Below are 7,793 nucleotides of genomic sequence, written 5' to 3' on the forward strand. Positions count from 1 at the left end.
GAAGGGGCTCCATGGCATCCATCACACCATACTCGGCAAGCATCTCGCCATCCGCGTCCGCCATCTCTTTGGAAAAGGCCGCCACGAGCTGGGCGTGGGCAGACGTGATCTGGGCTTGGATGGGCTCCGTCGTCACAAGGTATGTGGCAGAGGAACGGACGGCTGCTTGAACGCTCACGGCGATTGCCAGCTCTTCGGCCGTGGGTTGCCGACCGTTGTCGGAGAAGCTTCATTCGATTTGTGTGGTGACCACCAGGAGCTGGGCATGGGCGTCCTCGACATGGTCGTGGGCGGCCTCCATCAGGGCTAAGGCCGCCGCTGCGGAATGGACAGCTGCTGTGCTGCTCTCTCCAGTTGCTATCCCTGAGGCAAATGTTGCCGCCGCCACCTGAGAAGCAACAGCGGCCGTTTGGGCTGCCTTTGCCGCCCAGTCGCAGATTGCGGCCGCGCTCATGCACCTTGTTAGCACGCGCATGGCGTCTGTGGCCGCGCTCTCGCCGGAGTAGGCCACCGAAGTTGCCCTCACGACGCGGGTCCACGTGCCCATCTTTCACCGGCGACGATTGAACAGTGAAATGATATTTGGGGAGCGAGCTAGTGTGCTTGAGACGCCGGCTCTGTAACCGACGCACCTTCTCGCGTAAGCCATAGGCGTACTATACACCGACGGTACTCCAGGATATTTTGTGCTGCATCTCACACGCACTACAAAAAAAAGACACATCCGTGACATTTTGGGCCGAACGAAAAAAATTCTGTCATACATATGACACTTCTATGACGATAATTGTGACAAAACCCGGTATCATCATAGATGTGGTGGGCTCCTACTTCTATGACAAAAAATCATGACAGAAAATGGGCTTTTCGTCCTGGGCGGGCCGGAGACGCAGCTGCATGACATTCTTTGGGCCGTCCATGATGGAAAAAACCGTGGTAGAAGCGAGGGGGAGGAAAATTTCGGGGAGTTCCCGGTTACGGTGGGAGGTCGGGGGCCGAGCGATGCGCGTTTCTCTCATACACGTACGCGCGTGTGTGCGAGGCGTTGGCTCTAACTGAACCCCAGCGAGGCGTTGGGCTCTAACTGAACCCGAGCGATTGCACTGCAGGCTACGCGTTACTGAACCCGAGCAATCGATCGATGGCTATTAACTGAACCCGATCGAGCGATTCCTTCGCTACTGCTGCTAACTGAAGCCGATCGATTGGATGAACAGTGAGCGTTGCGTGGGGGTTTGGATGAACAGTGAGCAGTGGCGTTGCCTCTGGATGAACAGGACCCCGTGGTGTGGAGGGCTAGATGAACAGTAGACGGTGGAGGGGTGCCCGTGAAGGGGTGGTTGAACAGGACCCCGTGGTGTGGAGGGCTGGATGAACAGTAGACGGTGGAGGGGTGGTTGAACAGTAGCCGGTGGAGTAGCGCGCGGTGGAGGCTTGATGAACAGGAGCCCGTGGAGGCTGGAGGAGGTCGACGGTAGCCCGTGGAGGCTGGAGGAGGTCAACGGTGGAGATGAACAGTATCCCGTGGAGTCCCGTTTTGCGGTACGCCACACCCCTCCCGATCAACAGGACCTCCGTTTCGACCGTAGCGCTCCAACACAAGTCCGTTTCCTCCGTTTTGCGGTACGCCACACCTCTCCTGATCAACAAGACCCCCGTTTCGACCGTAGGAGGTCCATTTCCTCCGTTTTACGGTACGCCAGACCCCTCCCGATGAACAGGATCCCGTTTCGAACGTCGCCGGTCGAACACAAGGCCGTTTCCTCCGTTTTGCGATACGCCAGGCCTCGTTTTCCATCGCCTGTTCTGTCCAAGCCCTCCCGATGAACATGACCACGCATTCCGTTCCGACCCAGTCGGTTGGCTCCCACGCGTACCGTTGCCTCCCGATGAACACGACGCATTCCGTTGCCTCCCCATGAACACGACGCATTCCGTTGCTTCCCCATGAACACGACGATGATGCTGTTTCTCCATTCCGACACAGCCATGTACACGAGCCCTGGCCGACCATGCCCGTATGTACGTACGTGGTCGTATTTTCTTTCTTGCACCCTGGCCGCTGTACGTACGTGTACATGCTACGTGCGCGCCTCTACTACGACACGTACGCGCCTCTACTACGACACGTGCGCCTCTACATCGACCAGTATATATGTACGTACACGTTCGTGACCAGAATGACAATGCTACGTACGCTTCGACCAGGTGGGTCCTAACTGTCAGGCACTTCCTTGCCTGCGAAGATGTAGCTGGTGGGTCCCAGCAGTCAGGGGGGCGAATCGTTTTTTTTTGCTCGGACGCACTTCCTGCGTGCGAAGGTGTAGCTGCTGGGTCCCAGCAGTCAGGGGGAATCGTTTTGTTTTTTTGCCCGAACGCACTTCCTTGCGTGCGAAGACGTAGTTGGTGGGTCCCAGCAGTCAGGGGGGCTAATTATTTTTTTTTTGGACGCACTTCCTTGCGTGCAAAGATGTAGCTGGTGGGTCCCAGCAGTCAGGGGGGCGAATCATGTTTTTCGGACGCACTTCCTTGCGTGCGAAGATGTAGCTGGTGGGTCCCAGCAGTCAGGGGGAACGTTTTTTTCGTGAAATACGGTGACCCGTCCGGTGGGTCCCCGCTGTCAGGTGGAGGAATAATTATTTTGCGTGTAATAAGGAGGCACTTCCTTGCTGCGGCCGTAGACCCAGCTGTCAGCCTCTCCACGTACAGTCCACGTCCGATGGAAGCCATTCCTTGACCATGTGGACCACGCCGCACCGAGAGCACCAGGGCGGTGGACGACGGTGAGGCCTAGGAAGGGGACGACGCGGAGCCAAGGAAGAAGCGGCAGTGGATGCCCACGCGTAGAGGAGTATGAGGGTTCACTCGTTCGGCTACGGTGTGAGGCTGCCGTCGCCGCAGAATAACAGGGGGTGTGGGTGCGTAGAGGGATGGCCTAGCCAGCGGTGGGAGTAGTAGGGGGCGGTGAGGCCTCCGCGGCATCACAGCCGGCCACGGACGGCAGGAGCAGGCAGCACGACCGGCGCTGCTTTGGGCGGCTGGAGCAAGAAGACCAGAGGTTGAAGAAGCACTACGGCCGTTGGATGGACATCGTACGGTCACTGGAGCTAGAATCGTTCATATATTGACTAAAGTTGACAAAGGCCTCCGTCCCAGTCAACTTAGTAGGCCCACAAGTCAGCCTCCCACCAGGGTGGGTCCCAGCTAGCAGGGGGTATTCATTTTTTTGTGCGTAATAAGGAGGCACTTCCGGTGGGTCCGAGCTGACAGCGGGGGGAACGTTTTTTTTTTGCGAAATACGGTGGCCCGTCCTATGGGTCCCAGCAGTCAGGGGGAAACGTTTTTTTCACGAAATACTGGCGGCCCGTCCGGTGGGTCCCTGCTGTCAGGTGGAGGAATAATTATTTTCCGCGTAATAAGGAGGCACTTCCTTGCGGCTGCCGTGGACCCAGCTATCAGCCTCTCCACGTACAGTACTCTTTCGATGGAAGTCGGCTATTGACCACATTGACCACGCCGCGCCGAGAGCACCACGGCTGTGGACGATGGCGAGGCCTAGGAAGGGGACGACGTGGAGCCGGGGAAGACGCGGTAGTGGAAGCCCGCGCGGAGAGGAGTACGAGGGTTCACCGGTTCGGCTGCGGTGTGAGGCTGCCGTCGCCGCAGAATAACAGGGGGTGTGGGTGAGTAGAGGGATGCCCTGGCCAGTGGTGGGAGTAGTAGGGGGCGCTGAGGCCTGCGCGGCAGCACAGCCGGCCATGGGAGGTGGGAGTAGGCGGTCCCACCGGCGCTGCTTTGGCGGCTGGAGCAAGAAGATCAGAGATTGAAGAAAGACGACGGCCGTTGGATTGACATCCAATGGTTACGTCTGCTAGAATCGTTTGTTGACGTATATAATAACTAAAAAAATCTTGCATACGCGTCAATTAAACAGGCCCACAAGTCAGACCACTCCCTCTTTTTTTAATAATTTATATATAGCCCATGGCAACTTCTTATGCAATTTATTGCAGTCGTTTTTTTGGTTGGCCAAGGCCAATTTCGCATATTTCTGTGGGTTCCAAACTATTTTTAATACCAAAATGTCGAGCTAGATTTAAAGTACTTTGAAGATATATTTAAATTAGGTTAATTCCCAGTGAAATAGGAATCTGAAAATGTGAAAAAATTCCGAAATTATAAAGTAATTGCCAATTTGTCATCTGTTTTTATATTTACAACCCATTTCATATTACTTTCAAGATTTGCACGCGTCTTGAAAGAGTTGCAGCCCATCAGGGCGTAGAAAAATAAGTAGGCCTGGATTGGGTATTCTTCAGAAAACATAAACTGGGCTCATTTTCACAAAGAAAAAATAGCTGGGCTGGTCACATGGTGAACATAAAATATAAGCCTGGGCTAGACGGGCCACAGCCCAGTTCAAACCCTGCTCCGTCTCAACAATACCATACAAAAAAATACTGCTCGAGTAGCTACGTCCCAGGTGTCAGCCGATCTTGTGCTCTTCTCTTGTCTATTGACTATATACGCTCACAATGTCGTGGGTCCCAGATGTTAGGAAAACACTAGGAGGAAGCATTTTATTTTTCCATACGCTGACATGGTGGGCCCCTACTGTCATCCTCTCCATGTACTTTTGCCGATTCCTGTTGTTTGTTGACCATGTTGACAACGCGAGAGGGCAGCGCCGCGGCGAGTGCACCAAAGCGCGCGGAGGACGTTGGCGTTAACGATTTAGGAGACGGTGGGGCGGCGATGCGTGCGCTGAGGCGCAGCCAGCCGTGGGAGGCGGAAGCAGGCGGCCCCGTCGGCGCTGGTTTGGTTTTGGCCGCTGGAGGAAGACAGGACTGAAGAAACACGACAGACTGTAAAAGCAGCAGGAGTACTTAACAACCTTAACTGAAACCAGTAGGGGCACTTAACAACCAAAGCTGAAAGCAGTATGAGTACTTATACAGGTTCAACCGTACAAAGCACGCCTCAAACAATGCTACTTTGCCTACAGTTAACCAAGGGTGAGGCCGCCAAGCCCCAGGACAAGGCCCAGGCGCCACCCCGCGCATCCACAACCTTCTGAAAGTGGCTTCATCTCGCAACATGGTCAATAAACAGGATATTTGCTTTAGAGCCATGGAAAAGCATGAACATAATCTTCTGTCCTATTCTCCAATATGGACGGGCCTTCATTATTTGAGACCACCCATGAATAAGTATCTTTTCACCTCCAAGGGGAATTGAGTAGGTCGACATAAACATCATGTTGTGACCAAGCGCAAGTCTGACCCGACCATGGTCAGGCATCTGTATAGGAACAATAGAACTCGGCAGTTCCTGTTTCAAGAAGATCACAGCTGTAAAACTGTGTATAAGCAATAGTTTATGAACAACATATATAACAGAAAATAGCTCGTACCATAAGTTTCTCGACATAGTTGGACCTGTTCAACAAGTGCAGCAGTGGCACACATATCCCACGTGGCCTTCCACCATTGAAACGCCCCCACAAGGACCTCAAGATCATCAATAAAGTGTAGGAACTTGTGGATGTCGATCCAGTCAACTTCAGTGCCATTAGTAACAGCCGAATTATTACAGAGTAACAAACGAGCAGACTGCTTAACTCTGAAAAAACCTACACATGCCACCAATTATAAGAAAATATTAGTTAGAAGTAGCATCTTCGTGAGAGATTCGTTGCTACTTCTAAAGTTAAATTGTGATTAGTTAGACAGAATAGGTGGATTAAGAAGTAATCGAGGCAACAAGCAAGAACCAGATGCAAAACTAACATGGATGAACAATTGGAACAACGTCGGGGTGGAAGATCACAGTGAAGATGAGACCAGGTTCTGCTATTTCCATCAACATTCGTGCGCCAACTTTCAATCCGTAACACTTGAGAAAGTTTATCCAAGTTCGGCCATAAAAAAAGCAGCGATCTTCTTGGTTCATGAACCCAACTTGGAACTTATATCCATGGCTTGTCTTCACTGTGACAATTAAACTAGTGTATTCAGTTATGGCAAGGCCGAGCATCTTGAGTACATGTGTTCTGGCAGAGCAAATAATACACTGCAGGAAAAATAATATGAGAACACAGCATGTTCAAAAAACCCCCACCCTCCCAGATAGAAAAGAGGATTCTAGGAACATACTGTGCGCGTTTCAAAATGTTGTGTTAGGATGAGAAGGAACAAGTGTGGCGTCTCGCCGAGGGCGCAGAAACCTGTAGGGTACTCGCACTTTGGGCACTGCAAATGAAACACACTATATTCAGTAGGAAGAAAAATGCATCAACGGCGGCGGCTGCCATCCTAGGATTACCTGCGACCAAGGGACTTGGATTTATCGGGGATGGATGAAGAATTCGTACCTGGTTCTCCATGAGAAAACCCTGTGCAATCACCGAGAGGGGGTTTTCTCTGAACAAGCAGACGAGGGAGAGGGGGATTCAGGCCCAGTGAAATATTGCCGCTTCGTCCGTCCAGCTTACTGCTAAAGCTGGAAAGGGGGGGTTGTGATTTGACGGCTCATTGGGCATTACTGCGGCGCTACGACCGGGGTGTGTCTACCGTGAAGTTGTGCACTCTAATTTGTGCATATGGCACGTGGACCCCGTGGCCGGTTGCCCCACATATCAGCGAAAGGAAGTAGAAAGACAGGAGTAACTAGTTACACATAAATATATTTTTGACAGAGAGATACTCCCTCTGTAAAGAAATATACAAATCTTTTATATCACATGCTCACCTTGCCGAGAAATATACTCCCTCTGCAACGCACGGGCATTATGGGGGTTCAGCTTTTTTTATGGGGGTTCAGCTGAGAATATAATACTCAGATAGGCTCATGGTTCTGGACTTTGGGCCGCAGGCCGACCCTGCATGTTTGGGGGCCCATGTGTTCTACCTCAGCGCTTTTCATATTGCAAGCGATCGGTACGGCGCTGGCTTTAAATGCTGTCGCAAGGCGAATACACAAAATTGAATAAAGCACGATAGCTGTTGGAATGAAATCGAACGACAGTTCCTAACCAGCAATCAGAGTTGCAATTCTATCAATGATATACCATGTGATAAATAATGCTGTCGTACTACTTATACACACAGGACACTTGTTTCACCATGCCAGATTATTACATCAAAATCTCTCAGAGGATAGATCAGTTCGGCAGTTGCGTGCTGCTACTGAAGAATTTCAAAGTTGATTTGGACCAGCTCTCCTTGCCGAGAAAGTTCGATTTTGACATCATCCCCTACCGCAAGATATGATTTAGATTTGAACCTTGACCATCCTTTAGCATCAATCATCATGCGACCATCCTTTGTACTTACGGTATATTGAGCAGGTTCATTCACACCAAGGCTGCGCATGGTAAGAGAAACTTGGCCGCGATCGCCCGGATTGTTGAACGACTCCCTCGTTGCTCTAGGAATTCTCTGTTTGCAAACAAGAAGACATACCCAAACAGTTAGATCAACACAGTGAATCATGTGAAACAACATGGAAAGAAAAAAGAACGAAGCACTTGGGCGGCCAATGCTTACCAAGAAGGTGGACATGTCGGTTTTTGTAAGGACTTTGGTATATGAAGTGCGAACTGCAGCCCAGTTTGTTGCCGGTGCAACTGCACAGGCCGAAGCAGATGCAAGTGCAAGTGTTGGTGCAGGTGCCGAAGCCGCTACTGCTGCCGGAGATGGTGCTCCATATAGAGTTGGTGCCGGTGTCGGAGCAGGTGCTGGTGTCGATGCCTGATCCTTCGGTAGATCAGACTGATCCGTTGACGCGGTCGG

This window comes from Triticum aestivum, chromosome 1D (assembly GCF_018294505.1).
Source record: "Triticum aestivum cultivar Chinese Spring chromosome 1D, IWGSC CS RefSeq v2.1, whole genome shotgun sequence".
Classification (NCBI taxonomy): Eukaryota; Viridiplantae; Streptophyta; class Magnoliopsida; order Poales; family Poaceae; genus Triticum; species Triticum aestivum.